Source organism: Acanthopagrus latus, chromosome 22 (genome assembly GCF_904848185.1).
Source record: "Acanthopagrus latus isolate v.2019 chromosome 22, fAcaLat1.1, whole genome shotgun sequence".
Lineage (NCBI taxonomy): Eukaryota > Metazoa > Chordata > Actinopteri > Spariformes > Sparidae > Acanthopagrus > Acanthopagrus latus.
In genome coordinates, this window is record NC_051060.1 from 13,905,987 (window position 1) to 13,933,665 (window position 27,679).

Sequence of the window (27,679 nt, forward strand, 5' to 3'; positions counted from 1 at the left end):
TATTGTTTTTTCACCATATTCCAACATTTAATTAATCAAGAAAATTATCAACAGATTAATCAACAATTCAAATTACATTTAGTTGTAGCCGTGAACATTAATAGTGCATGATGGAAGTCTGTCCATTCAGGTGTAAGTGGAGGGTCCGTCTATCCTTGTCGATTCTTCATTGATCAACTCTCTGTGTCATTTCCAAAGTTGCACAGGTTGCAGACAAATAAAGGAATACAAAAATGGTGAATGCTTAATTATTGATTTTTTACATTGGCCCTAATCCCCATCTGTACAATCTAACATGTAGCGAAGAGGCACCATTTTTCCACCAAGTATGGATGTGACACAGGCTGTTAATGCGGGTAAAAGTTACAAATTCCTATGAAATCTACATTTCACCTTTTAACTCGAGATAATGATGTCCCAACTATGTCATTTGCCAAGTGAATTGCAGACACAAGTATGTTAAAAGACTTGGCAATGTAACGTATAAATTGCTTACATCTGTGTTGGGAGCCTAGAAATGAACGTGTGTGTGTGTGTGTGTGTGTGTGTTGCACAACAGAGCCATGTGGCCCTTTAGCAAACGTGGCCCTCCCATGTGTCTGTTCAGGGACCGTGGGCCCAACACAGAGGCAATCTTATACCACTGACAGAAAAAAACAACAAAAAAAAAAACAGAGGGAATGAGGGAGCGAGAGAAGGGAAGAAAGGATAAATCAAGCCCGAAGAAAGACAAAGGCAACTGGCCAAGGGGGCCCAAAGTGTCATCTTGCCTCCACTTGGGGTGAAAAGAAGGGAGGGGAGAAAGAAAAAAGGAAGTCTAGAGTTTACCAGAGGAAAGTTCTCTTTCTTTTCCTGGACAGCTGAGTGTCTTATTATGGGATTAGATTTAACCAGTGCCCCCCTAGGAATGTGGAACAGAGGGCTGGTGGTAATGGGTGGAAGAGTTTTTGGGGGATGATGTGGGTCGGGCGCTGAGGCGTAGGGGGTGGGCCTGGATATGGGGTGGGGTGCCGTTAGGTGGTGGCGGATGGGTCAGGGAGGCAGTACGCGGGAGGGCTTGGCAGCGTGCCCAGGGGTGGAGGGAAGCCGCAGCGCTGGGGCCCACGTGGACCCATGCCAACAGTGCAATTACTCCTCATTCTGAACAGCTGGCACATAATGGGTATTCAGGCACTTGTAGTCTTTCGATAGGACACGGAGATCCCAGGTCGTCTCCCCTCGCGTGCCTCAGTACAACACGGCAACCGGAGATCACCCCGTCAAGGTGCTGCCGAGGATGCCGGCGCACACACACATCGAGGTGATGTGATGGATTTAAAAGCACAACATCGAAATTGACCAATCATGCTACTTAGACGTGTGAGAAAAAGGCATACAAGTAAGTGCAAACACAATGCATGCACAGACACACACACACACGCACACATAAATGCATCAAAGTGCGAGGATAGGCTTCGTCTGTGTTTGATCCACAGTAATATGCTAGCAGGCTGGGACCCGCGAGTTGAGTGTGGGGGAATTCTGTGTTTATAAATTCAGTCTGTTTGAAACTCAGTCCAAGTTTATAATCCACCCACTGTGTGGCGGCTTTGTGCTTTCCCTCAAAGCGCTCACACAATGTAAACACGGCATTTAAAAGGGAGATCTCTTTTTTTTTTTTTTTTTTTTTTAATCTAGGGTCTAAAACAAAGGGAGCACAGGAAATGGACTTCGTCTTGAGGAGGAAAACAAACAGACGGCCTGTCAGTCAAGCTTGCATGGTGCTGCGATGTTGAGGACGGGACGCGGGATCGGGGAGTTCGCCGTGTGCTCTCGGCTACCGATGCTGGTACACATGGCGGGTGCGCGTGCGGTCGCAGTGTGCGCCGCATCCGCCGGCAACACAGCTGACTTCCTGTGCGCGAATTCCTCCCTTCTGTCAGGCAGTGACGACGATGATTGATGCCTCGTGTGCGGCGATGGAGCGCTGAATCAGTCTGGCTCCTGGGCAGCTTCACCGCAACGGCTCTGAGACACTTTGTGACTTGCAGAAAAGCCTCATCCTCAACTCCTCCCTCAGAGGGACCATGCACAGGACGTGCAGAGACCATCAAAGAGGCTGTGTAGGATGAGATGATAGTATCAATACTATTGTGTGCGCGCATGTGTACGCACACATTACGCCTATGCAACTGTGTGGGGTAGGAAGCAGATGAGAGCCTTCTGCTGAACATTATAAAACACTCGAGCCATCTGATAGAGTTTAACTGCCGTGTTCCACTTCACTTAAGGAGCAGCAAACAAGGAGATCTCTATGTGCCGCTAAGTCAACACAGGCCTTCCTCTTCTGCTCCTTAAATGTGATTAAACATTTGTTTGTAGTTTATCTATCTGCTCTTCATTTCAGCCACTCCATAATCTCTGCGTCGCTAGACTAATAAACCAATCACACACCTCACACAGGAAGGACGCGTGTGAATTTTCTTTCACTAATGTTTATCCAGGGAAGGGTTTATTTGGCAAACAGGCTGGCCAACCGTTGAGGAGCACTTCTGCATCACCTGGAGACTTAAGTGCCTGGAAAAAGTCCCCTCAGGAGGAGAGGACGTTCACTTCACTTTCACCGCTCACATTTCCCTTCGCCGGTCCAACGATTTCCAACCGACGAGCTCATGGTGACGCGGTGGCCACATGAGAAAGTCCCAGGAAGTGAAATCAGGAACTTTGTAGGGAAGTTTCTTTAGTGAATCAATGTCTGATTAGAAAAATCGGACCAATAACAAACTTGGCGGTTTGTTCATGCAAATTTTTAGAGCCGCTTTGTTGGTTTTGTAATTGAGTCCTGTGTGACAATCAGTGTCGTAACAGCAACATGCAGGAATATGAAAGGAGTTTGAGGGCATGATGACTCACCAACTGATAAAGGAGTGTTTTTTTATTGCATTACCACGGAAATGCTTTGAAACACAAAGGGCAAATAAAGGTGTAGTTTCATTTCTCTCTCTGTTGCTTATCAGCTGTCTCCCTCTGCATATTGTACATTTCCTGTATACGCATTTCTTGTCAGCATCATGAAGTTAATGTAACTCATTTAAAATTGCGAAGAAATCCCATATTAACTTGTTCTCATCCCTGGAAATTTGCATTAAAGTATCACAAAAACAACATTCCCAGTCCAGCCCAAAGTGAACCATTTGGAGTACAGATATAATTTTTGGGCTCTTTTGAAAGCTCTCTCAGGGCTTCTGGTATTGATCTGTTGGAGTTTGAACACACTTAATCATTTATTCATTTTTCTCATCTGAATATTTCATACAAAAACAAGTATGCAGATGACCTGTAACTGGCCATATTAGCTTGGAAACACAATGGGTCTGCATCATGTATTCTTACATGGTTCAAGTTCAAATTAGATAGCAATATCATTGAAAATGAACACGTCAATGTTTTTCTACAAGGGCAAATCCTCATTAAAGTTTGACTATTTCCTTATTTACATTAACTTTATGCAGGTAAAATAGACAAAAACAAGTGCTTAGGTAGAAAAACAGCCTATTCAAAGAGTCAAAAAACATAAAACTACAGAAACATGCACAATTTTAAGGTTGAAGGCTTTAAAAATGTACATTCTCACTGTCTACATGATGCATGACAATGTCATATGAGGCTTTGGGAAACACTGATCACAATTTGTCACCATTTTCTGACATTTTATAGACCAAACAACTTATTGATTAATCAAAACATTTATTCAATCACTGCAGTCCTATCTTTCAGTGTGCATGGAATAAAAGTTGCTATGATTGACCACGCAGTAACATCCAGAATGGCTGACTCCAGTCGTCAGCAGGCCATCAGAATATCCTACCTCAAGAAGAGCAGGGGTTTTGGAGAGACAGGAAAAACAGCGCTGGAAACAAAGCTGTGGCCAAGTTTCTGCGGTTGTAATGAAGAAAAAGCTTCCAGAAAGGCTCCTGGAAACGTTCCTGGGAATCTAACGAAGTAGCAGAGGCTTTAAGTTAACGCTGCGTTTCATGGGTTGAATCTTTGCTTCTGGTCAAACCTCCGTCAGTGAAGTCGCAGAAGGTGTGAAAGGTAAAACACCTGCTTTGACGTCACGGTTTTGGGTGTGGATAGAAGAAAAACGTGAATAAAAATGTCATTCACTGAATGTGGCGGTCCTGTCATTTAATTTTTTGTTATTTCTCATTGGAGCATATCAACAAACTAGAATGGAACTCAGTAGAGTGTATACCTCAGCCAAGGCCTACAGTCTCCTTTTGGATCCGAGCCACCTAAACACAGTTTGCCAGTTTTGTTCAAGTTCCCCAGAGAAATTATCCAAAATGCTGAAATCTCACAATGTTAAAGAAAGCAAATTGAAATTCCTGGATCGGTCCCTTTATCCAAATCTGCACTAAATGTTAATGGGGTGCTAACAACTGAACAAACACAGTCACAGGGATGAAACTATAACTCACCATTACAGACACGCTTCTGGAACATAATGATTAACAAAACTAGCATTATCATTTCAACCGTTGTTAAAAAAAAAATACAACAAAAAAAAAATCCCCACCATTTCTCCCAGCACCGTTCCTGTGCAGTGCTCCAGTGGTGAGGTGCCGGGGGGTTGAGTCTAACATGCATATCAGCAGGGACCATGCCAAGAACATCAGCTTACGGCTGACTGTAATATGATTAGAAGCACACAACATAAGTCACGCCTGCCTGGGAGCCTAACCATGACTCCCCATGCTCAGGGGCAGGATTAAACTAATGTGAGGCAGTTCCTGTGTGGTGTGTGTGTGTGTGTGTGTGTGATAGAGGCAGAGTCAAGGAGAGAAAGGAAAGGACCACTGTAAAAAAAAACAAAAAAAAACCATAACATTAATTTTAGTGGCGTTTTGCTCATTTCACATCACTCCAGTCCTCTGTTGTCTTCTCACCTCTCTTTCCCTTTCTCTTGCTTTTCAGACTTTTCCTTCCATATCAGGTGGCGGGAGCCTCAGCATCTGCCCCGCTGGCATAAACCCCCGACTGTAGCTGCCAGCAGAGGCTCAGCAGCCTGCTGATGTCAAAAAGAACTTCTTTCATCTAAACCTGCTTCATTCAGCAACTCCACTCTGAGCCCTCTTTTGTGTGCGTCTGGTGTGTGTGCGCGCCTTGTGCACGTACTCCCTATGAGTATTTACTCCATAGGGTGGTCCTCGGTTAAAGCATCCACCTGTTGTCGGCAGCAGAGGAGCACGGACGTCCTGTCTGGGTCAGACAGGACGGGTTCAGAGGGAGCAGCTGCCAGGATGACACAAACCAGCCTTTATAGTAGCGGCAGGAGCAGCGGCGGTCAATGTAAACATTTGTACAAGTACATTTAAATGTAGCCCAGCACTCGGTCGCAAAAAAGCTTTTCTTCTCATTTGTCTGTTTGTCCTTAAGCTGGTGAATGATGAAAGGACTGCAGTGAAAGAGGCCTTCTGTCAAACAAGGCCTGTCCAAACGATTAGAATTTGATGGAGATCCAGATGTGGGACTACTGCCACTAGACAAGTATTGATGCTCAAGCCATGCTCCGAAAACTCTTAATTCACAAAAATGTGAAATAATTTGAATGAAAATAAATGAATTCCACATCTAAGAGTACGTTCAAAAGGTCAAGGACTCAATTCAAAGTAAAAGGGATGATTTCTCAACTGAATGGTGGAGGAGTTTTGCACCGTTCAAGTGCCTCTTCAGTCAGGGTGTGAATCTCAAGGCACCTTCCGATTTGAGTTGAATACAGAGAGGTACGTTGCTATTATTAAAACCACTCGTGATCCATCAAAATGACTGAGTTTTTGTTTAGAACATAAACACAACGCATGTGTTTACATCTGTTGTTTATCATAATGTCAAAAATGAGGGTTCATATTTCCAATTATTGACATTTCTGCATTTCAAGAGACAAGGCATTTTAAGAATTGATTTTTTTTCCCCCACTCATGCTTTGCAGTGCCCTTTAATTGCATTATTTATCTGCCAATTCACAGTGAAGGAAACCAGAACAATACAGAGACACTACTCTGTAATTACATGGGATTAATTCTCGGTTTGTCTGAGCCATCCGGACGCCTCAACTGGGGCAATATTTACATAAATCAATATTGAGTTGGGAAAAAAAAGATGCTGAACATAGTAATAATAATAATTTATGTCCATTGTCATAGATTAATGGCACTCAAGGACATTGCAGCTCTTTAAGGTCATGAGGACCGGCAGATACGGTCGACCCACACCCTAACAGCTGCTCCTATTCACACAGCTCCGTGGCCTTGGGAGTCACAAAAATCAGCACCTAAAACAAAGCCCCCGGTGCACTTTAAACTCTCAACGTGACACAAACAAAGACCAACCTCGGGAGCTGGATAACTAAATATCCAACCACGCAGAGACGTCCACCTCGGGGTCAGCGAGGCCGAGCCCGACACTGGCTCTCAGTGTCTGGGGACATTTATGACGTCTGGGTGCCTGAGCAGGGGTGGCTGCCATGACTCAAAGCACTAATCTGAGGGGTTATTCAACCCCTTGGAGCTTACAACCGTACAGGCTTTGATGTCATATATTGTTATGGCATCTGACCGCATTCCACGGCTCGCAGACGTGATTGGATTGTGTTGTCCGTCGCACATCTGTGTGTTTGCCGGGCAGGATTAATGACTTGTTGACCGCAGTCCAGTCTGGGTGTTTTCTATTTCCGACCCCAGTGGCTTTCACATCATAAGGATCTGTCAATCAGACGGCTCGTAATCTGCAATACGTTAAATTTGATTCAGTCCACAGCCTCAATCCTACTCTGCATTATCAGATCAGATCCTGCCACGGACAGGAAGTCTTGTGTTTGATGTTGGAGGGGAGAAAAAAAATTCACCACACCTTGACTATTTCAGGGTAGTCGAACCTGAAGTGTGAGAGACCTCGTCATGGCTGTCACAGGTGACAGGGTGCTTTCATCACATGTTCAACGTCAACCACTTCACGTGAATGCCTCAGCTGTCGTGACGATGCTGCCTGTTCCCAGCAAAGATGTTTCACTTCGCTGCTGCGATGTGCTGCTCTCTGCCTGGCAACACAGAAACAGGGGAACTCATTTCCATGCCGCTCCCCGAGGAATTGTAATTGAATTTCATAATTACTTTGGGGGTCTCATTCATGCCGCTTTGGCCAAAACAATAGAAAAGTAGGCTACAGACTGTGAAAGAAGCCGGTGGGATGTGTGTTCATGTGCCATTGTGTGCTAAAACCTTCTTTACGTTGCTTTGCTTTTTGTTTTTTGTTTCTCCAGCACAACCTCTGTTGCCACTTCCTTTTCCTCTCATCTTTTTGTCATTCCTCTTTTTTTCACCCCCCCCCCCCCTTTTCTTTCTCTCTCCAGCCCATAAAGTCATTGACCTTGGGGAGTTCCACTACTTTACCATATCCCTTGTGTTTCATTGCTCCCCATTGTGCGTACACTCTGCGGGTCGAAGGTCACGACAGTAGGGTCACGGCGCAGTGAAAGTGTCCAGACAGCTCACTTTAAGGCTTTTTTTATAGGGGATCCTTGAGTCTTTATGGGGCGAATGCCTGAAAATGATACGTATCATTGTGGAATCAAATGGTTTTATTGCTCCAGGAAATTACCGAGCACTTCCAGAACATAAAAATGATATATGAACACGAACAATCAGTAAGAGTTTAACAGCAGCAAGTTAAACTACGAAAAAAGGAGCTTAGGCGAATAAATTCACACTTTCTCCTCATTAGAAGCCCTGAGGTCTACTTGAGCAAGGCACTTAAACCTTGAAATGCCCGGAGCTGCTGTTTAGTGACCTACAGTTGCAGCTCCCAAGTGTGTGTAAATACTGTATGGATGAGAAAAACATGATGGTGACGAGAAAGAGCATGTGCTCAGCAAGACACTCCCCGGGATTTAAAGATGTTCTGTTACCAACCAGCCTGAATCCCTGGTTGATGTGCAGCTGGCGGTGCCAGCAAAAGGAAGGGGAAGTGCTATCACAGTTGGGGCTCAACTAGATTTCCCTGTATTGAAGTAGAAAGCAACAGGGAAGTGACATAATCCTCCTCTGGACACCGGCCAACATCTTGAACAATACTTCCAACACCTTTTACGCGCTGTGCAGCGTGCGCGTGCATATTGTGCATATCCGTCAGTGTCGTCCTCTTGTGCCTGCCTTTGTAACGAGGGCCGGGATCATCGGGTTATATAAGAGACAGAGATGAGGTATCATTTGGGGGACTGGTGGGCGACATTGGAGGGGGGTAACCCCGAGGGATTGGGCTTCATTCCAGCACTTTTTCCTCCTACTATTCCCCCTCCTCTACTAAGTCCCCCAGCCACACACACACACGCACGTACACACACACACAGAAAAAAAAACCTCCCCCGGGCCAGCACGCGACAGGTGCTGACTTAAGAGCCCCTCTCCTCCCTACTCACACATCCACTTATGCCCCCTTTACGCCCACTACAACATGCACTGCCACCATCCTACCACAGCCCAGACCAGTCTCTGGGTCTAACACATACCTGTGCATGAAAACACACACACACACACACACACACACACACACACACACACACACACACACACACACACACAGTCATCTTCATGGCCAGCTGTTGTCAGACTGGTAGATTTATGTGCTCTGCATTGCAGATGGATTTTGCCCAGATATATAAATACAAAACTCTCATATTCAGGCTCATCACTGTCTCCTTCTTTAGTTTCTTTCTTTGTTTCCTGTTCCCTCTTCCTATTGTCTTCTCACCTCATCTGTCTTTATATCAGCCTCTTGTCTGTGTTTTTCTATATTTGTCTCCTTCTTTGTCTTTCTTCTTCCCAGTCCCTTTCCTTTTCATAAATCCTTCTCCTAAACCCCTGAAGGTCTCAGAGCATCCTATTGTGTCTCTCTGCATCTTTCTCACTTACTTCATCATTCTATATATTACCTCCTCCACCTCCTTCTCTCTGCATTAAATTTTCTCTCCCATCCTTTTTTTTTTTGTTTCCTTTTTTTCCGCAGTCCCTCTCCTTCCCCTCCCGCCTTCTCTACCTCTCTCTCTCTCTCTCTCCCTTGTGTCTACTGGTGTTAGCCGGTGCCAGACTGTTGTAGAGAGAGAAGGAGAGAGCGTAGCAGACTCCAGGCAGTTGGTGTTCCTGCCAGCCGTTAGACACACACACACACACACACACACACACACAGAGTCATCGAGGACAATGTGTCTGGACCGAGGGGGGGGGGGGAAATGCATGGCTGCACTGCCACCCTGAGGCGACTGGTGGTATGGCTGAAACGGGGGTCATTGAGGGGAGACGGTGAGGATGATGAAATACTGGCAGCTTTTCAGTAACGACTGAACCCAGCCGGGGCTCGGTGGGCGGGGTGAGCTGCTGTGAGCTCATTGCTGCTGCTACTAGCTCACGGCCACAACAGCTATTATGCAAGAGAAAGAGGGAGGGAGGAGGGAGAGAGGGAAGAGCGAGGGGAGCGATGCGAACAACAGGAGGTTCAACGAGGATAGTGCGCTCGGTGAGATGATGTACAGAATGTCATCGGCGTCGGCGCCTTAAATCCCTCCGACACATATGCAGGGACTTGGGTCTTCCACGGCTCCTTTGTCTCCCGGAGTGGCGACTCCTTTCTTTAGACGGCGTTCCGGAGAAGACTAGTGAGCCTTTCCTTTCTGCCCCGAACAGTAATCATCACAAAGACAAATGGTGATGTCCCTAGGCACAGCGAGGACCTTTAGCAGATAAATGGCTTTAATTAATCTCGTTGAACGTGGCTCCGAGATATGTTAATCGATGAAATATGATGAGAACATCCTCAGTTAAATAGATATGCAAATAGTCAACTGCGAGGCAAATTCATTCAAAATTGCATTGTTTCTTCACACTGACGTGCGTGCGAAAGGGCTCTCAGGAATACACAAGGTGACCCAGAGAGGGGACGCTCACATAATTCGAAAGCCGTGCTGAAGTGGCAAGATTAACATGTTTCTCTGCCACAGCTTCCCACTCAATATCCATTTTTTAAGGAGTGATGGAGATGATGAGAGTGACAGTCAAGGGCGAGCCAAGACTGTTAAGGGTGGTGTTACACAACGCTGAAGAAGACACTGATGGAGGCTGAGTATCATGCCGGGAGAGTTCATGAGGGGCGACGGCACTCTGCTGCTGCTCCTCTGAGACATTTCGAACCCCTCAGAGATGAATATGCGCCCTCATATGCGTGTTCTTCAAAATTCAAAAAGTGGACATCAAAGTGTTTCCATATATGTAAGATCACGAAGAATAAACGCTGCGGTTTCATCAGGCAATTGCAGCTGCAAGTATGAATGTGATGCATGGAAAATGAACTCTCCTCTGACCCCTGGAGCTCGTGCCTTTGTTTGTGCTTACTCTTCATTTCTATCTCACTCCACTTTGCGATGTACCACCCCCTCTCCTGCAGACACACCTGCTCTCAGGCTACATTCAGTGCTGAGGTGACCTTCAGGATACAGAAAGTAGCACACACGCATCCTGCGTCTTTCCTTGCATCTCTATAGGCCTGGATCCCAAGTGAGACATTATGTACTTGATAGGGGGCCACAGCATTATGAGCAGCAAATTAAAAAAAAAATCTCACTCCTTTGTGTGAACCTGCGTTGGAATTTGAGTGTGTTTGTTTTCAGCTTTCAAATCTTGTTACTTCTCACACAGGTGTCATGTCGGCTTTGTGTTTGTTTGTGTCAGCACCTTCCCAGAGCCCTGTCCATCCAATCAGCACACAGCCCGTGAGGGGCATGGGAAAATCAGTGATGAATATGAACCTCAAAGCACCCATCAATTAGAAGACAATCAAGGACCGCGAGGACAAAAGGGTAAAGACAAAAAAGGAGAAACATTTTTCTTTTCACGGCCATCTAAGAAGACGGTTTAGATGTGTAAAGTTTTGTGGAATCGAGGCCGACAGGCTTCTTCGAGCCCAGTGGGGTACTTATAATTTGTTGGGGGAGTAAGGGAGGGAGGGAGCCGGAGAACAATGGCATTGTCCGCGTTGCACTGGAAGCCTGGGCTGCCGCCACTGCCTGAAGATTGTTAGTAGTAATTTGCTTTATGTTGAGTGGAAGCAGGATCAGGGATGAAGTGAGGCGTGTGTTAATTCCTCTGCAGGGATCACATGCCCTTATCAGTCTCCAATCACAACTCCATCAGCGGGGGTTACGTAACCCTTGGTACACTGTCACGGCGACCACCCAGGGCTGCGTTTGCACCTCCGCCAAGTCGGTGAGATTACGAGCAACTGGCATCCTATACGGCAATCTGTGAGCAGCAGCGTTAACGCTTGATTGGTCCACAGGATCAATGCGCTTTGCAGGAGCAGACGGGGTCAGTCTTCTTTATGCGATGCTCAAATTACTGATTCGTCTTCACCACACCGGCAAGACTACGAGCATTGATTATGCTCGCTTGTGATCAATAGCAGACAAACAATTGTCTCAGCGTGGCGGGAGTGGAGCAAAACCTTGATCCAACATTGAGAGCGCGCATGAAATACAAATATTAAATCACACGAGATCAGTAACTGACAGTGTGTCCACATGTGTCCAGTTAACAGACATTCTCCAGCTTCATTCAGCATGACAGCGGTAATGACAGCGGCGAGGGGGAAAAACGAGACGGAGAGATGGAGAGAGCAAGCGAAATAAAAATTAGACACAGCTAATGCAGCAGGACAGTAGCATTGTACTAGTCATTGTGCTGTCCACTGTGTGATAGCTTCCCTCAAGCCTCTGTGCCCTTCATCGGCTGTAATTTGCTGTTGTCACATTTGCTTTATATCAAGACCGTTCTGCAGGCCACATCATACGAAAAGACTTCTACAGTTTCCCTATGCTTTCCCGTGGCTCCTGGTCAGAGGCCCAGCAGAGGGGCTCAATGGTTGAGGCAGCCCAGGGTGACAGCTCTCAGTTTGGGGAGGGCGGCGTGGTGGGGTCCCGGAGCCTCCGAAGGTTCTCAAGCCAGGGCCCCGTGGTACAGACAGCTGTGAGAGGGGGCCCGAGGACAAGAGGTGGAGGGCCAGCGGAGAGGAAGCGCATTTTTCGTTGAAGGGTGTATTGTCACCACCCATCATCTCTCATTGCCCCGTTGAGAGTTGAGGGGCTCGACTCGCATTTTTCTTTTCAACTGCTTTCCTCCCTACTTCTATATCACAGGAAAACCTGCACAGATGCATGAGAATCCGTGTTGCAGTCCTGATGAGACCCGAAGCATGTGGCCACTCTCAAACACGGCAGCCTGACTAATGCTCTCATCAGCTGCGTCTATTAACTTCATATTTGAGGAATTGGGGTTGGGGGGGCTCTCAGGATTTGTCTTCTGTCTCTAAACACTTCAGGCTCATCATTGATATTGCAGGCCAGACACATTTAGACGCAGCCGTCCACTCTCCCGTATCCCATCGGCTTTGATCTTCCATTTTCTCCTCCGCTGCGATTGATATTTACATTACATTACCAGTGAAACCCACACGCATGAGCGACCATATGCGCATATACACACACCCCATCACAGAGTGGTACTGACACTTCCCAGAGGGGTCCTATTGGCGGAAGACATCCTGCACATGAGACCACAGGGTCATCATTATTAGTGCACTATGTGGCGAGGAGCAGGCCCCATATCACTCAACTAACTGCCGTGAGAGACAGGAAGAAGGGAGAGAGAGTAAGCGAGCCAGGGCGTAGAGGGATTAAGGGACCAAGGTGGTGGTGGTTGGTGGGTGGGTGGATGATGGTGAGGAAAAACCAGAGGAACAGCCTTAGAAATGTGACAGACAAAGACAAAAGGCAGAAACAGGGCAACAAAGGAAGGTAGGCTGCAAGACAAAGAGACAGATAGAGACAAAGGGAGATGATCCACTACCTATGCAGACTACAGCAGTAAAATCCGTCTGGCCTCCCCTCCCCAAGCAGAGCGCACCAGGCTATTACAGTAATGAGTGCAACCGCCACAGTGACGTCATGCATCTATAGTATTACTGCATGCACTGATGTATAGGACAAAGAGACTGGGGGAGAAAAGGCGCAGAAAGAGAGGGAGGCAGGGACGGCTAAACTGAGAGAGCCAAGGGATGGAGATGGAGGGGGATCTGAGGGCAGGAGGAAGTGCAGTGTGCACGAGCAACAAAAAGAAGGGGTTAAAGACAAAGAAAACAGCGATGGGAAATTAATTTGCGCGGGCCCCTCCCTCGCTTGACTCGCCTGGCTTTGTTACATCTGCAGGTGGAAAAATCAGCTTCAACACATATTAGATAACAGCACCCGCCCACGCCTCCTCCTCCTCCTCCACCATCGCCACCACCACCAACAGCAAACCCCCCCCCTCGCTCCCTCATCACACATTCACATTCAATTCCCCTCCACAGTCCAGTTCACAAAAACAATAAAACACTTATTGCACACATATGCATGTTGGTCGCTCCTCCACCCGACATGATTAGGATAATGAACGCGGTGACAAAAGCAGACCGCCAATTATCTGCTTCTTTAATCCTAATTGGCTGGAGATCACTATCACTCTCTAATCTGATGCACAATGCGCACAATTCGAATGAAATCCTGTACTCGCCGAGCCTTGTGCTGAAATTATGTGACAATCAAGCTTATCCTGTATTCATGTATGGAAGGTAATTGAGGCACTCTTGGGCACATTCCCACAGTTCCATGCATTGACAACTGGGAGCTGTCCAGTGCCACCAGTCTTCATTTATTGGCCAGTGAGCAACTCTGAGCAGCTGGTGGTTAAGTACCTAGTTCAAGGGCACCTTGATGGTACACTGCAAAAAATCCCCCCTCTACAAAGTACTTGTATCAATCAAAAGCACTAATCTAAAGCTAGTTTAATGATTCAAATTGTGCTTGTCATGATTACTTATCTTTGATATGGAAAAATACGATAAAATTAACCCCAAAATCAGATCTAATAAATGTTTATTTCAGATCATAAAGCATGCTAATAACCCAATAACAAAATTTTTCACCTTTATACTCTTACTCTAAGAGTAATTATCCAATTTCTAAGATCTTGTCAAACTCTCTCAGTTTTTGATGACCTGGGAAACCAAAAGCATTGTTATTTGACCAGCTGAGTTTGACGAAATCTTACAGATTGGACCTTTAGTCTGAAAATAACAGAATAAAAGCAAAACAATGGATTTCGGAGTTTGAAATGAAACTCCTCAACTTTCTTACTAACTAGACCTTTAAGATGACTTAAAACATTGTTTTTCAGTGTGTCCAGAGTTATGATCAATGTCTCTGTTGGCTGTTGAAACACAAGCTACTTGGCCGAAGTATACCACTGATGTTTCCAGAGCACAAAGACAGAGAAGCTCTTTATTTTAGGCAGGCATGGCAGGGGGCGACCTGAGGAGCTATGAAACAGGGGGCCTCTTGAGTACGACCACCCCAAAGACAGCCCGCTGCCGGGGCTGACACTGTGAGAGCTGCAAAGGAATTTACCGTGACAGCGGAAACAGCCTCTCCTCAGGTGGACGTTCATAAAGACAGAGCCGGGGAGCACACACACATGCACACATACGTCCAGACCTTGGCAGTGAACCCTGCCGAAGCTCACCTCCCTGTAACCTTGGAGGTGGGATTCTAGGAAAATGTAAGCCTTTCCTCACCTTTTGATCCTCAAAATGTTCTCAGCCCTCCCTTTAGCAAGGCAGCCCTGTCAACACAGTGTCAGTTTAACACTCATATTATCATGTTTCTCAAAGTGCAAACACGTACCGTAACTATCAAAGCTGAAGTCTGACTTCTTGCAACTTTCAGCTTCCAAAAAGGGCATTTCTGAGTCAAGTTCAATGTTTATGTATGAGTGCAACTAGTTGGTTCCTAGAAGCCAGGTTTCCCGAGGGCATAATTAGTGGGGGAGAAACACTTCCTGTTACAAGAACAAGTATTTCAAAAGTAGTGGTATTGGGGCCTTGCTTTAGACCCAGACAGGGCTGTTTACATCATGGTACCGTTGCTTTGTTGAGATTCCAAGAGAACGTCACGTGGCAAAAACGAAACCAAGGGAGCCATTATAACCTCCAGTTGCTGTCGTCAAACTAAAGACTGGGGTAGAAGCCAGGGCAGGCCTGTGCTTGATCAGCAGGGCCCCCTTCAGCAGGCGTCCGACCAGAGCCAACCTAGTTGCGCATTAGTAACCAAGTCGATCTACTGTACCTGAGGGCAGAACCATTCCTTGGTTCCGATCCAGATCAATCAGAGAGGTATGCCTGTGAAGAAAGTCTGAACTCTGGCGACCTGGCAGCGCAGGATGAAACAACATGCATCCTGGCTCTACTTCCAGGTATTTCCGGAGTGCACCTTGGGCCCATTTTACAGTGAACCCACATATCGGCTTTCAAACTGAAAGTAAGTGAATTTGTGAGCATAAGGGTGTGTGTTTGTGTGCTTGCACGCATCTACGTATGCACTATCCTGCACATGTGCACGTGTGTCGCTCACATGTGTTTCTGATGAGTCAATATAGATCTGCATTTCAAATAAAGATAATGGGAAGCAGAGCAAGAGTGAATGAAAGGGAGAGGGGGCGAGGGGCTTGGAGTATGGTATCTATAGGTGGGGCGAGTGGGGGGGGTGGGACATTCCTGAGGCCTGATGTCGGAGGTAAATTAAAAATATCCCTGGCTGCTTGGAGGGGGTCCAAAGAGGCTGACACACACCGCTCAGTCAGGGAGCTCGCTGCTGATCCAGTAAGCGCTCACTCACGGCCAATTATGCTTCCTGTGATGTGTGTTCAACCCCCCTTTCACGCCCCCCCCGCCACCCTGCCTCCCTGCCTTTACCCCTCTAGCAACACCAGCCAGAGAGAGAAAGCTGTCAAAGAGCCGGGATCAAACCTCCAATCAAACGCTGGCTGTCACACACCCAGGTGATGATTAATGGCTTGTATTCTCTGACCCAGAGAAGAAAGGAGAACAGAGAGTGAGCTACAGATGGGAGTTTTCAACTCATTACAAAGCACAGTAACATGTGTTGAGAAGACCAGGCATCCTCCATGTGTACGTGCCGCCCAGTGACTGGCACTGGCAGGCAATTAGAGCATTGAGAGATGAAAGCATCGTTCCATTAAGAGAGCAAGGTTGTCGAGGTTTTCTTCACTTCCGGGAAAATTAACAAATTAGGTAGCAGGGGTTAGCTACTCACCTGTGGACAGGAGACCAGAGGTTCTCCCTTTCTCACACACACACACTCACAGTAAGGGTCTCGCCACTGGCGCCCAACCATGTTCTGCGGTGGAAACCAAACACTGGCCTGTTTTGACTGGATCTGATCCTTGTTTCCGGGCGGAATGCTGCCAGAGGCGGATTGATGGCTCTCACCCAGAGGAGGACGTTTACAGGAAAATCCTCCTGGCTGGAATTCTCCTTCTTCTCATATTGGACTCGAAACACAGGGTCGCAGTCATGGCTGCGCTGGGGCAGAGTGCTCCCCAAGTGATAATGAAGGGAATGTTGCCGTGCGTATCGCCACACACACACACACACACACACACACACACACACACACACACACACACACACACACAAACATGCACACACACAAGGGCTATTACTGTGTTGTCAGACCAGAGAGTGGTGACTACAGACGGACTACAGCCTAATCCAAAAAAGCAAACCTTGGGGTTGAATGGTCATCTGGGTGCTTGCGATTCTTGGTGCGGCTCACCTATTTTTAGCAAAAGATGTCATTAAAAAACAATGGCTGCTAGTATGAATGATGGCCAAAACTACAAAGAGCAAAGTTCAAACTTAAATAAAGTATTAATGTGTCCTCACTTTTTAAAATACGTCTTCATCTAAAACTGCTCCTAACAAAAGACCGAAGTACTAGAGCAAACAAAGAAATTAACAAACACACACACACGCAACACAAACTCAGACACACATGCACGTTAAAGAACACACTTACACACAATCATTTTGTCCATTTCTCTATCTTAAACATGTTTACACACACACACACACACACACTTGATTACAGTATGTGATGCAGCATGTCTCCCCAGACAACTTCTTGTATGCCAGTCATGATGTCCGCACACACTAGTTGAATTCATATGAATGAAAAAGCGTCTCAGTCCCATTCCTCCTGAGCAGCAGGAAGGCAGACCAGTTGTTTCCGCAATGGATCGATAGGAGAGGAATACAAACGATGAGAGTAGAGTAGCAGAAGGAAAAAAATAGAGACAAGGGGGTAAGACAAGAAGAAGAGAGGAGGTGGGGACGAGAGATTGGGCCGGATCTGGAAAGAGGAGAAATTATTATTTGAGTGGTGTTTGTTAATAGTGTGTACTATGTGTTTGTGTTGTGTCACAAGCAGTGTAATTGCTTGCTTTGGAAACACTGAAGGAGATGTACTGTAGGTAAACACAGAAAGAGAAGTACAGATTAGAATGAATGAAGCTGAGAAGAGAAAAAGACTGGGAGCGTAGAAAGGGAGGAAGAGACAGAGACGGGGAGCGGTGACAGTGATAGAGAGCGAGCAGACTCCCGGGACAGCAGCAGAGGCGAGTCCATCGATCCAGGACAGTGAGCCGGCTCACATTTCACCTCCTCAGCACTAACAACGGCGCTTTGCCATGCAACTGAGCCCTATATCCCGTCTGGACAGGGTCACCTCCACTACATATATATCTGTCTTTGTGTGTGTATGCTTGTATGTGTATGTGTGAGTGTGTGTGTGAGTGTGTGTGACTGACACTGGAAAAAAGGTCTGAAAAAGATATATTTGTGTATTCAGGCTCATATTTTTTAAAATTCTCCTTGTGTAATACAAATACTTGCTTCCACTTACATCCAGTTGTTTACAAATGATTTCAGGAACGAGATAATAAATCATATCTTTGTATGCCAGGCAATGACACACGTCACTGCTAATTTACACTGAATCCCAGCCAAGGAATTGCAAGCAGTTGGTTTTTTTATTGCCGTGCTCTACCGTCACATGGCATCAAAACACTGTCCAGTTTGGACTGTCTCCTAAGTCACATGCAGTCCTCATCAAGGGGAACTGATAGCCTGAATGAATCACATCCATCCGCAAGTAGAGGGCCGTGAAGGGGACTGGCCTCCACTCTCAAAGCCATCCACTGTCATCCGAGACGGCCGAGCCATGTGACAGACGACCGAGCATGTGGCATCTCGCTGACCCCCTGACCTGGAAACCTTTCCCCTATCTGCCCCTGCTGTGGCTAACGGATGGCCCAGAACCTCAGTGACCACTGGCCACTGGGGCTCTTTTGTGCAAGTGGTCAATCACATCAGAAAAGGTCAGGCTGGGATCAGATCAGAAACAGGTGAACTTTGACCCCTCCGCTACAGGCCGTAGGTTGTGGTATTTGGGAAAGGGTGTGTGGCAGCACTGATAAGATCAAGACTCGCAGACAGCTGACATATAAGATTGATACAACAGTTTGTAATGAGAAGTATGAAAACAGACCACACAGACACGATAATGGTACAGTGGGTACAATGAAAACCAAACCAAAATCGCTTTCATCAAGCCATTTCTTATCAAGCTGATAACTTTCATTTCCTGTACTCTGTACGGTATCTGCAGACTTACTTAGAGTCAAAACTGTATTTAACACTTTAATTTGAGTGCTAAAGTGATTATACAGAGATAAAACTGTAAAAACAACTCTTAGCAAAGCTTTGATATGCTTTCCAAACCAAGGACAACATGTGCGTCCCACTTCCTTGTAATGTGTTACATTTAAATACAGATTAGCCCAGCAACTCCCAGGTCCGTTTTCCAGGCTGTTCAAAGAAGGGGTGTCACGATTCCCCAAATCCAGGATCTGGTTTGACTTTCTCAGCACTTACTGCAATGCCACTGTTGGATTAGAGCATCTGGATTTGCAAAGATCAACAAATCCCTGGTTTTATGCCTTGACAACTGTCATTCTTATATTCTTATTTTACATCAACAGCTAGACTTTATGCTGGTGGTGTTCTGCAGTAAACAACAAAAGACAGAAATTCAGATTGTTACAATGTGTGGTTTCTCAAATTGGCACTGAGTAAACCATCTTCCTAAACAAATCAATAAACCCAACATCTCTGATGCTGTCGGGGTAACCAGTCAGTCTTGTTGTGTTGAGTTTTTGTTTTGTTTTTATCTTCAGATGTTTGCAAGTAGGTGAGGTTGGAGAGAAAAAGGAAAACTGTGAGAATCTCCGATCCTGCTTTGATTTCCATAATCGGAATCGGAAGCTGAAGCTCATTACCATGAAATTACCATAGAATTACCATGAGCTGGATGACTGAGAACCTTCAAAAGCTCATTTAGATCAATTCTGGATTTAGAGTTGAAAGCGTGAGCCCTAGTCCAAAAGTGAAAAAATATCAATGAAAACCAGTAGGGATGATAAAGTGTGTCAATTATTGACATTTATATCCAATTTTGTTAGTATTTAACAATAAATGCTCATTATATCAGTGAATCATTAAACACAACCAGGACCTGGATACAAGCATATAAAATGCTGATTACCAATTTTAAAACAACTTATAAAGGTCCATATATGAATTTCACATAACATCACCTAACACCTTTCAATGCCTTTTTCAGGAAATCAATGCTTTGTTAGCAATTATATCTTAAATACAGCTTTAAGGCAACTTTAGACTTCTGCTTGACAAACTGAACAAACTGTACTGAAGTGAGGATGAGGGAAAACTTTTAAAACCTTTAAAAAGTTTTTATCAAAAGTCCAAAGTACTGATGCTTATGGCTTCTAAGCGCTTGCAAACAAGTTACCCATATAAATAACCATAAAGTTCGGCAAAAGCTACAATTTCCTCGGCCAGTCTACTCATAATCTTTTTCAGAAGAAGCTGGAGGGCCAACTGAGGACTGTTTTCTGGACCGGGCCCAAAACCTTTTCAGCACCAGTTGGGTTTATACCCCACCTGACAAACATGACCACCCAGCAGGCCGGTGACATTTACAGTGAGCCGTTTCAGCCCATTACCCAGCATCAGATCCTCACGCTGCGGCACCTCGTGAGCGACATGACCAGCGGGTCCAGGATTTAACTGAACCCCAACACCACCGTCACCACCTCCTCTGCTTTCTGCTGGAACAATAAAAGCTTGGTACTGTAACAGGAAGAGGAAATACGGTTCCCTACAGATTCTTTCCTGCTGTTATTCCTGCTACTATTTCACATAAATTCACACCAGAAATCAAGGCCGATGAGATGACACAGGGAAACTGTGGCTAACAGCTCACATCCTCTAAATGAGAGGGTGTGTGTGTGTGTGTGTGTGTGTGTGTGTGTGTGACTGTGTGTGAGCGCTAAACAAAGAAAGACCCACATGCCCCACCAGGGAGAAACAAATTGAGACATTATCACATACACACTATATTTAGACAGGAATTATACATTGATTTATAATAAGAATGAAAAATGAAAATGAAAAGTAATGCTTGAAAAAGTTCAAAGGCACACTAACAAAAATCTATCTTTTAATCCTCACGATTTTGAGACAGTTTCAGAGTTCATTTCCTACACACAGCCTGAACTTCTGAACTTGCACTGATCCAAGGTCAGAGCTAAAAACCACAAAGGACCCGTCACACAAGATCCCAAAACTCACAGTCCTCTTGTCCCAGGTCGGTTTTCGGAGTGCTCGAGGGACACATCTAGAACATTGCTAAACTAACATCTCCCTGGTCTCAGGTCAGAAATTAAACACAGGGGAAACGAGGGGCTACAGTAAGATGTGCCTGTGACGGACAACTTTTCACTGGAAGTTTATTTTTGTTCAGAGTCGTACGACTCACATGCAATCAAAACATCCATGTACATAACTGCACATGCACACTTTCAAACATAAACACACACATTAGTGATTGACAAGGAAATTCCTTTGACCTTCACTCGCTGCCGTGCTGGCGTCCTCTACAATCCCTGAAATTGTGTTTATTTATACTTTTTTCCCCCCCAGCAGCAGACAAAAGACCTTTCATTACGAAGATCTGCACAACCATTTCCTTCCTGTAGCCTCCACAGCATTTCTAATCATGTCTTACAGTAAGTGTAATTGGTTTTAAAGAACGTGTTTTTCATGGAAATGAGCCTGCTAAGAAGTCAACCCTCTCTCTCTCCCTCCGACCATCTGGCTGGTCAAATGGATAGTTGTCCCAAAGGTCAAGTCAGCTGTGGTCCACCATGACCCTGTCAATATCACTGCTGCACTTATCTGTAATGGAAGACACTTTGTGAGCTGATAGTCAGGTGGGGGGTCGCGGACTGTGTGCTATGCACATGTGTGTATGTATTCGTCATTGAGGCTGTGTGTTCACATGATTGAAGTGTGAAATGCGAGGATCGCCCTTGAAATACTCACCGGTCAAGGGTGCGTCTGCCAACTGTGTGCTGGCGCGAGTACTGCAGCGCACAATGAAAGTGTGTCGCCTGGCTCTTGGAACTATTTTACCTCGAGTCCTTGACATACTGACTAAGTAACACTATGTATGCTGGAGTAGCGGAGCCTATAAAAAGACTTGCTGGAATGAAAGCGGGGCTGTCCTCCCTGTTGCTAGCTGCAATAGCGTAGCCCTTCCTGCGCAGGAGCCAGATAATAATGAAACGCTGGTGTCAGACAGGAGACAGGGGGGGAAAAAAAAAAAAATCAGGCCTGTGGAACAGAGGGCTAATAATAGCAGCTGAAACTGTGCTATTCCCACCACTGGCTGAAGATCCATCATCACACTTCTACACACAGAGTCTCAGACCAACACACACACACACACGCTGGCTTGGCACGTAGTTTGAACAGTAACCTGATCAAGCCGCCACAGAAACCAAAGCAATCAGGAATCAAAGCAAATCCAGCCTGTGTACAGTATGTGCATGAGCGTGCATGTGCCGTACAAATGTGAGCGCGTGCAGACGAGTGTGTGTGCGAGCGAGCAAAAGATAAATGGAAGCAGAATTTGGTGGAAACCACTTTTCCCTCCATAAAGGAGAGGAGCGCATGCCTCTGATGTGCCCTACCAGAGAGGAAAGAGTGGAAAGAGGGCCTTTCATTCACCGTGAGGAGATCTGTCTCTTCTCCTTCGGCCGCTTCATTTCCCCCCTCGCCTTCACTCCTGGAGAGCATCTGAAGCCCATTCTCTCCCTCGCTTCCCCTCTCCATCACCCGCAAATATAACAACGTCTCTCGCCGTGAAAAAGACGAAAGACTCTTTGCTCCTAATTGTACCCAGCCGTCACAGAGACGAAAGAGGTGAGCAGACCGGGAGAGGAGAGGAGAGGAGAGGAGAGGAGAGGAGAGAGGAGAGAGGAGAGGAGAGGAGAGAGGAGAGAGGAGAGAGGCCGGGAAGAAGAGTCAAAGGAGAAGAGAAGAAAGGGGGGAAATGAAAGATGTGTTTGTTCAGTACCACAGGCTGACACATCTCTCTTATCTCTTGCCCAGCCAAACCATATGCCCCTAGGCCACAAGGGGAGGGAGGGGAGAAAGATGAGGTGTAAGTGTGTGTGGGGGGGGGGCGTGGGCGTCGATTAAAATATGTCTTTGCAGGATGCAGAAGATCATAAAAGAGACACATGCCATGCGTACTGTATGTAAAAGTTATTCAAGGTCAGGCAGCGATCCAGACAGAAACATAAAGGCGGAGAGAAATGAACAGCGGACACTGAACAGATACATGGTGAGGCGCTTACTTGAACCGAAAGGGGGCTTCTGCCTTGACCCGCAGCCCTCTCGTCTCTCCCCTACAGCTTCCCAGTCGCCCGTTGACCACACACGCCGCCTGGCACAGCGCGGACGCCAACGCCACACGACACAGAGCCGCCATCAAAGCCTCAGACACTCCAACAGCGGGAGCCATCAGGCACGGCTGCGTGGAAGAAGAAAAAAATATCAAACAGTTTTGATTATACACAGGCATTCACCCCCTTGAAACAAAAGTGGACACAAATTGTGACTGTCAAACACCATTTTTGACCACTACTGTATCTGGGGAGAGCTCTGTTTGGTTAGTTTTGTGTTACCAGGCCGGAGAAGCCCGCCTTGACATTAACATATAGCTAGGGGTTTGATTTGTTAAGTTGAACAGTGAGTTTAATGTACACAGTAGTATCCTGACTGGATGACCGAGGCGCTACATATGTGTATGTGTGTATGTGTCTGTGTGTATGTGTGTGACTGGTCCCACATGTTCAACTCCGGCTGAACCATGCGTCCGATTCCCCTGTTTATTGACTGGAAACTGATACCTTTAAGGGCTTCATTCATGCTACATTACGTGAGGTAAATTCAATAGCCCAGGCATCATGGTTTGGTCATTCCCCTTCTTGCCCTGGGTGATTTTTACATGTTGGATGTCTGCCTCTCACTGCGTATCCCTTCACAGAAGCTGTTCTGTTTCCCAGCGCTCGGCTGCACAGGCTCATTTCAGACAACACCTCCAGCTCGGGCCGCTATAGGTTCCCAGAGGGCCGCTGAAGTTGGTTTTATTTTATTCAGTGTGAGTTTTACGTGCTTTTAATAGGCGCAGAAATTTATACTGGTGTATATATACTATATCTGCTAGGTCCCGATGTGTGACTTCACATTACTGGAGCACCATTAAATATAAACTCCTGGAAAGCGCGCTGCTTCTAGGAATAGATCCAAGTGTGTGTGTGCAATGTGTGCCTGTGTGACCAGCTATCTGCAGCTCATGGTGTGGATTTACAGCGTGCCTCCCGAGTATACTTCCGACCCATCTCGCACACATGCACACGCATTGGCTCACACACTCCCGGGTGCGGAAGGTGCGCTCTTTATCACTGTGACATTTTCATTTAACACGCAGCCCAAGAGCTCTTGCATTCACATCCATGTTTCCTGTGCCCCATGCTGAGGCACAATACCAGCCACTTAACATTTAGCAATGGCAGATCAGCCCCCAAATTCTTCCACTTCCCAGCGCTTCCCTGGGAAAGCTCATTATTTATCTTTGATTTAGAGCGACAAGAGTTATGAAGGGACCACGGCCTGCTACCAAGAAACAAAGGAAGCATATGGGCTCACTGCTGCGTTTATGGCGCACATTTAGGAACAGTTGTATCTGCCTGAACTTTAGTGTTGAGCTGCAATGAACGCAAGTTATGAGCGGAGCCAAAAGGCATATGTGCAGAGAGGGGTTCCCAACTCTAAAGGCTCCCAAGATAAATCTGAGGGTTCACAAGAAAAAAATTAATAACAATTTCCGTTGCATCAAATTACATTTAGTTTTCTGGCTTTTGGCAACTTTTGTGAATTACTGAATACTTTGACTTTTTTGGCCCCTTAAAAACTTTTTAAAGTGAAACAATCTAGGAGGGGGAAATGCTTATCCATATCCATATCCATAATTAACATATGGCGGATGGCCGCAAGTAGGGCTTTCATTACTGATTACTTTGTTGTTGTTTTTCTATTAACTGGGGGGGGAAACTGTCCCAACAACTGTTAATCTGAAACTAAACACTTTAACAATTAAGCTGGAGCGATTAATTGATTAGTTGTCAACTCAAAGAATTACGTTAAATTAATCACAAACTACTTTTGTAATCGATTGAGGGGTTGTTGATCGTCTGTGACAACCTTTATAGTCTCATTTAGCCACTTCTTAGCAACCGTCAACAGTCATGGGACATTTAATGATATATTTCATGTTATAGAGCAAAATTTGTAATTATTTTAAGGCTCTGGTAAAAACAGACCATATTTCAGGCATATAACTGAAAACCCATTAAAAAACCCCCATTAACTTTGAGATGAGTAAACCGGAAGTGCAAAAACTTATTTCCGGGTTGAATGCTCTCTGAAGTTAGCTGGGCCCTAAACCGTTCAGCTTTACTGCCTTCAGAACACCTCTGTGCAGCTTTCATAGGAACAAACGGGGCTTCACCTCCAACAATGTGTTCAGTAATAAAACGTCCTTCATAGACAGCATCAAGTATTCCTTAATCGTTTAGGCCTAGCACCACAACGGTCATCACTCAGCACCACGGAATTTAGCGTGTTCATCCGGGTTTAGACCAAAGCCGAGCAGAGCCGAGGTGATAAAAACCCCTAACTTATCTCTCTACTACAGGTTCTATGTAAATGGGAGGTTTCCAATTCCCATTGTTGATTTTTGACCAGTGTAAAGGGGGTATTAGTTAAGCTAGCATACTACTATCTATCAAACCTTCATACTGAGCCTGGCCTGGGATATGTTGAAAATTAGCATGTCCGTTATGCTAACCTCTTGACTTAATGTTTCTGTCAGACATGAACAGGGGAGCTCATGAAAAGTAAGTCGGACTTGTCCTCCTCACTGTATCTCACCTCTGCCTTAATGTCAACCAGATGTGACGGATGATGACTTTTCCCCCCACAACTCTTTCATTTGCTACCGACGGATGCTGACCCGGGGCGTCGTGGCTGCCCGGGGTCCCTGTCGGCCCGCCGCCCTCTCTCACTCCACCTCGGGGACGCTCGGCTCCTCCAGCGTTTTTTAACACGGTGATTAATCACACACACGGCGGCGGACGTGCTGTGCTGAACACGGCCAATCGCCTCCATTAAAGCGGGGGAGCTTTCGGCCGACACAGAGAGCACTTTGTGCCCGGGGAACACAGGTCATTGTCCGCCGCGACGCCCGGCTCGGTGGGGAGACACGAGGCTGGACTGTGTGCGGCTGTTTTGACAACCTCGGCTAGGTTTCCGAAAACCGCATGTGTGCCTCATTTCCTATTTCATATCCTGGCCTGGTTAGCAGGATTACACGGGATTAATATAATAGATCACTGTGTTGTCATTTTACTCCTGCTTTGATCAGCTACGTCTCAAACAACAGGCATCATTAGGTTTGTGAGCTAACTACATGATAGCCTGTTGGCTAATAGGAAATGTCATTTACTTAGTTAATGACTTATTTACTTGCTCAATTAATATGCTGCTGTTTATCTCTAGAAGTGGTCTCTAGCGCCCCCCACGGGCTGTCTCTGCAGGCTGTAGTAGTGTAGTGTGTGACCTCCTGCCCTGCTGAGACTTAGAAATACAAGAACAAACAACCTGAAACGCAGTTTTTTACAATAAAAACATAAAAATTAAAACCCAGAGGCTTGCAATGTTTATTTACTATCAAAACATGAAAATAAATACAATTTTTAGGTATTTTAAAAAAACAAATGATATAGACTGCAAGGGAAAAAAATAAACACCTTTTTTCACAGTGGTGGAAGAACTAATAAGATTTTTTAACCAGAGTAAGTATCCTCGGCTTAAAGTTTTAAACATTTCATGTACAGTTAGGTAATTAAGTCAAGTGAGGTGTCAGGGCCCCTCACAAAGGGTCAATGATAGATCCAGTGGGTTAGGAGATGAAGGGAAGAAGATGCACAGTGCCGCTTCATAAATTTGGAAAATTTTTTCAGATTTGTCCTTCTACCTCTTCGGACCTCAAACGTGAGGTCATGATTCCACAGTGCATTAACCTCTGACCTTTTGTATAAGAAATACCATAACTTCACCATTTAATCCTCTTAGACATTTATATGTAAAACTGTATTGTAGTTGTTGTATAAAATCTTGGGTAAAGGCCAAAAATGCGTTTTTGTGAAGTCAAAGTGAACTCGACCTCTGACCTTTGGCAACCAAAATCTACCCAGTTCATCTTTGAGTCCAAGTCAACATTTGTACCAAGTTTTAAAATGTACACAACTGAAAAGCTTCTTAAAAAACAGTACACTTGCTTGACCTGGAGCTTTGATTCATTTGGTTGTCACAAGAATGGCTGTGAGCGCCAGAAAAAAAGTGACTCCTAGTTGAAACTGTTGTCAACTGCCTTTTTCAAAGTTAGGACTGAACTGTCGAGCTCAACTATGCGACAATTTTGCTTAGTATTTCTTATACAACTCAAAAACAGACTGACTTTAAACAAGTGACCGCTGCTTAAAAGCTCTCTGTGTTGACAGGGCAGTGTCCGTGAAACATTTGGAGGTGTGTTTGAGTTTACTCAAAGTGTTGAGGAGGATGGCGGCGGGATAATTCTTAGTTTCACTCTTTCTGGCAGTATGCAATTATGGTGCTGTCTCATGAAAATATGGATACGACTCAGCCCCGACACGGCGTATGCTGCTGTACGACTGTTGGATGTGTACTGATGTGATCAATCCAGAGAGAGCTGATAACTGGCAGCCTGGGTGCCGAGGGAGCCGAGCCAATCAAGAGAGCTGTCAAAGAGGCTTTTCATTGGCGCAGCAGGAAGCTGGACAGCAGTGTCACCGACGGGGACTCTTCAGTCTGGCAGACATACAGGCGGGCAGAGCCGGGTGAGCGCCTTGGCACTGGGAGTGGAGCCGGCGTTCTGGTGGGGCAGTGGCTGGCACCAGGACCGGCCTGGCCTCTCCGGTGGCAGAGAGGGAGATCACACACACACACACACACACACACTCTGCCACACTCCTGCTGAGGAGCAAACGGAGGCTGGCAGGGAGGGCTGCTCCTGAAAAGCTGCCGTTGTCTGGAGATGGCTTTCATGTGAATGGGAGCCTTAATAGGCGTTGTGTGACGGCTCTCGCTGCACGCTGAGCACCGAGTGATCCTCTTCTGTTGGGTTTTA

At 45.9% G+C, this 27,679-nt stretch overlaps 2 long non-coding RNA genes across 2 annotated transcripts; one reads left to right on the forward strand and one right to left on the reverse strand.

The window, feature by feature from the left end:
- On the reverse strand, positions 1-25,535 carry LOC119012617. Its single transcript, XR_005072533.1, has 3 exons — positions 25,402-25,535; positions 22,764-22,939; positions 1-2,098 (listed from the first exon to the last, which is right to left on the reverse strand). It is a non-coding gene; the product is annotated as an uncharacterized LOC119012617 (long non-coding RNA).
- LOC119012618 lies at positions 24,860-26,171 on the forward strand. The gene is made up of 2 exons (XR_005072534.1): positions 24,860-25,130; positions 25,423-26,171. It is a non-coding gene; the product is annotated as an uncharacterized LOC119012618 (long non-coding RNA).
- The last annotated feature ends 1,508 nt before the right edge of the window (positions 26,172-27,679 follow it).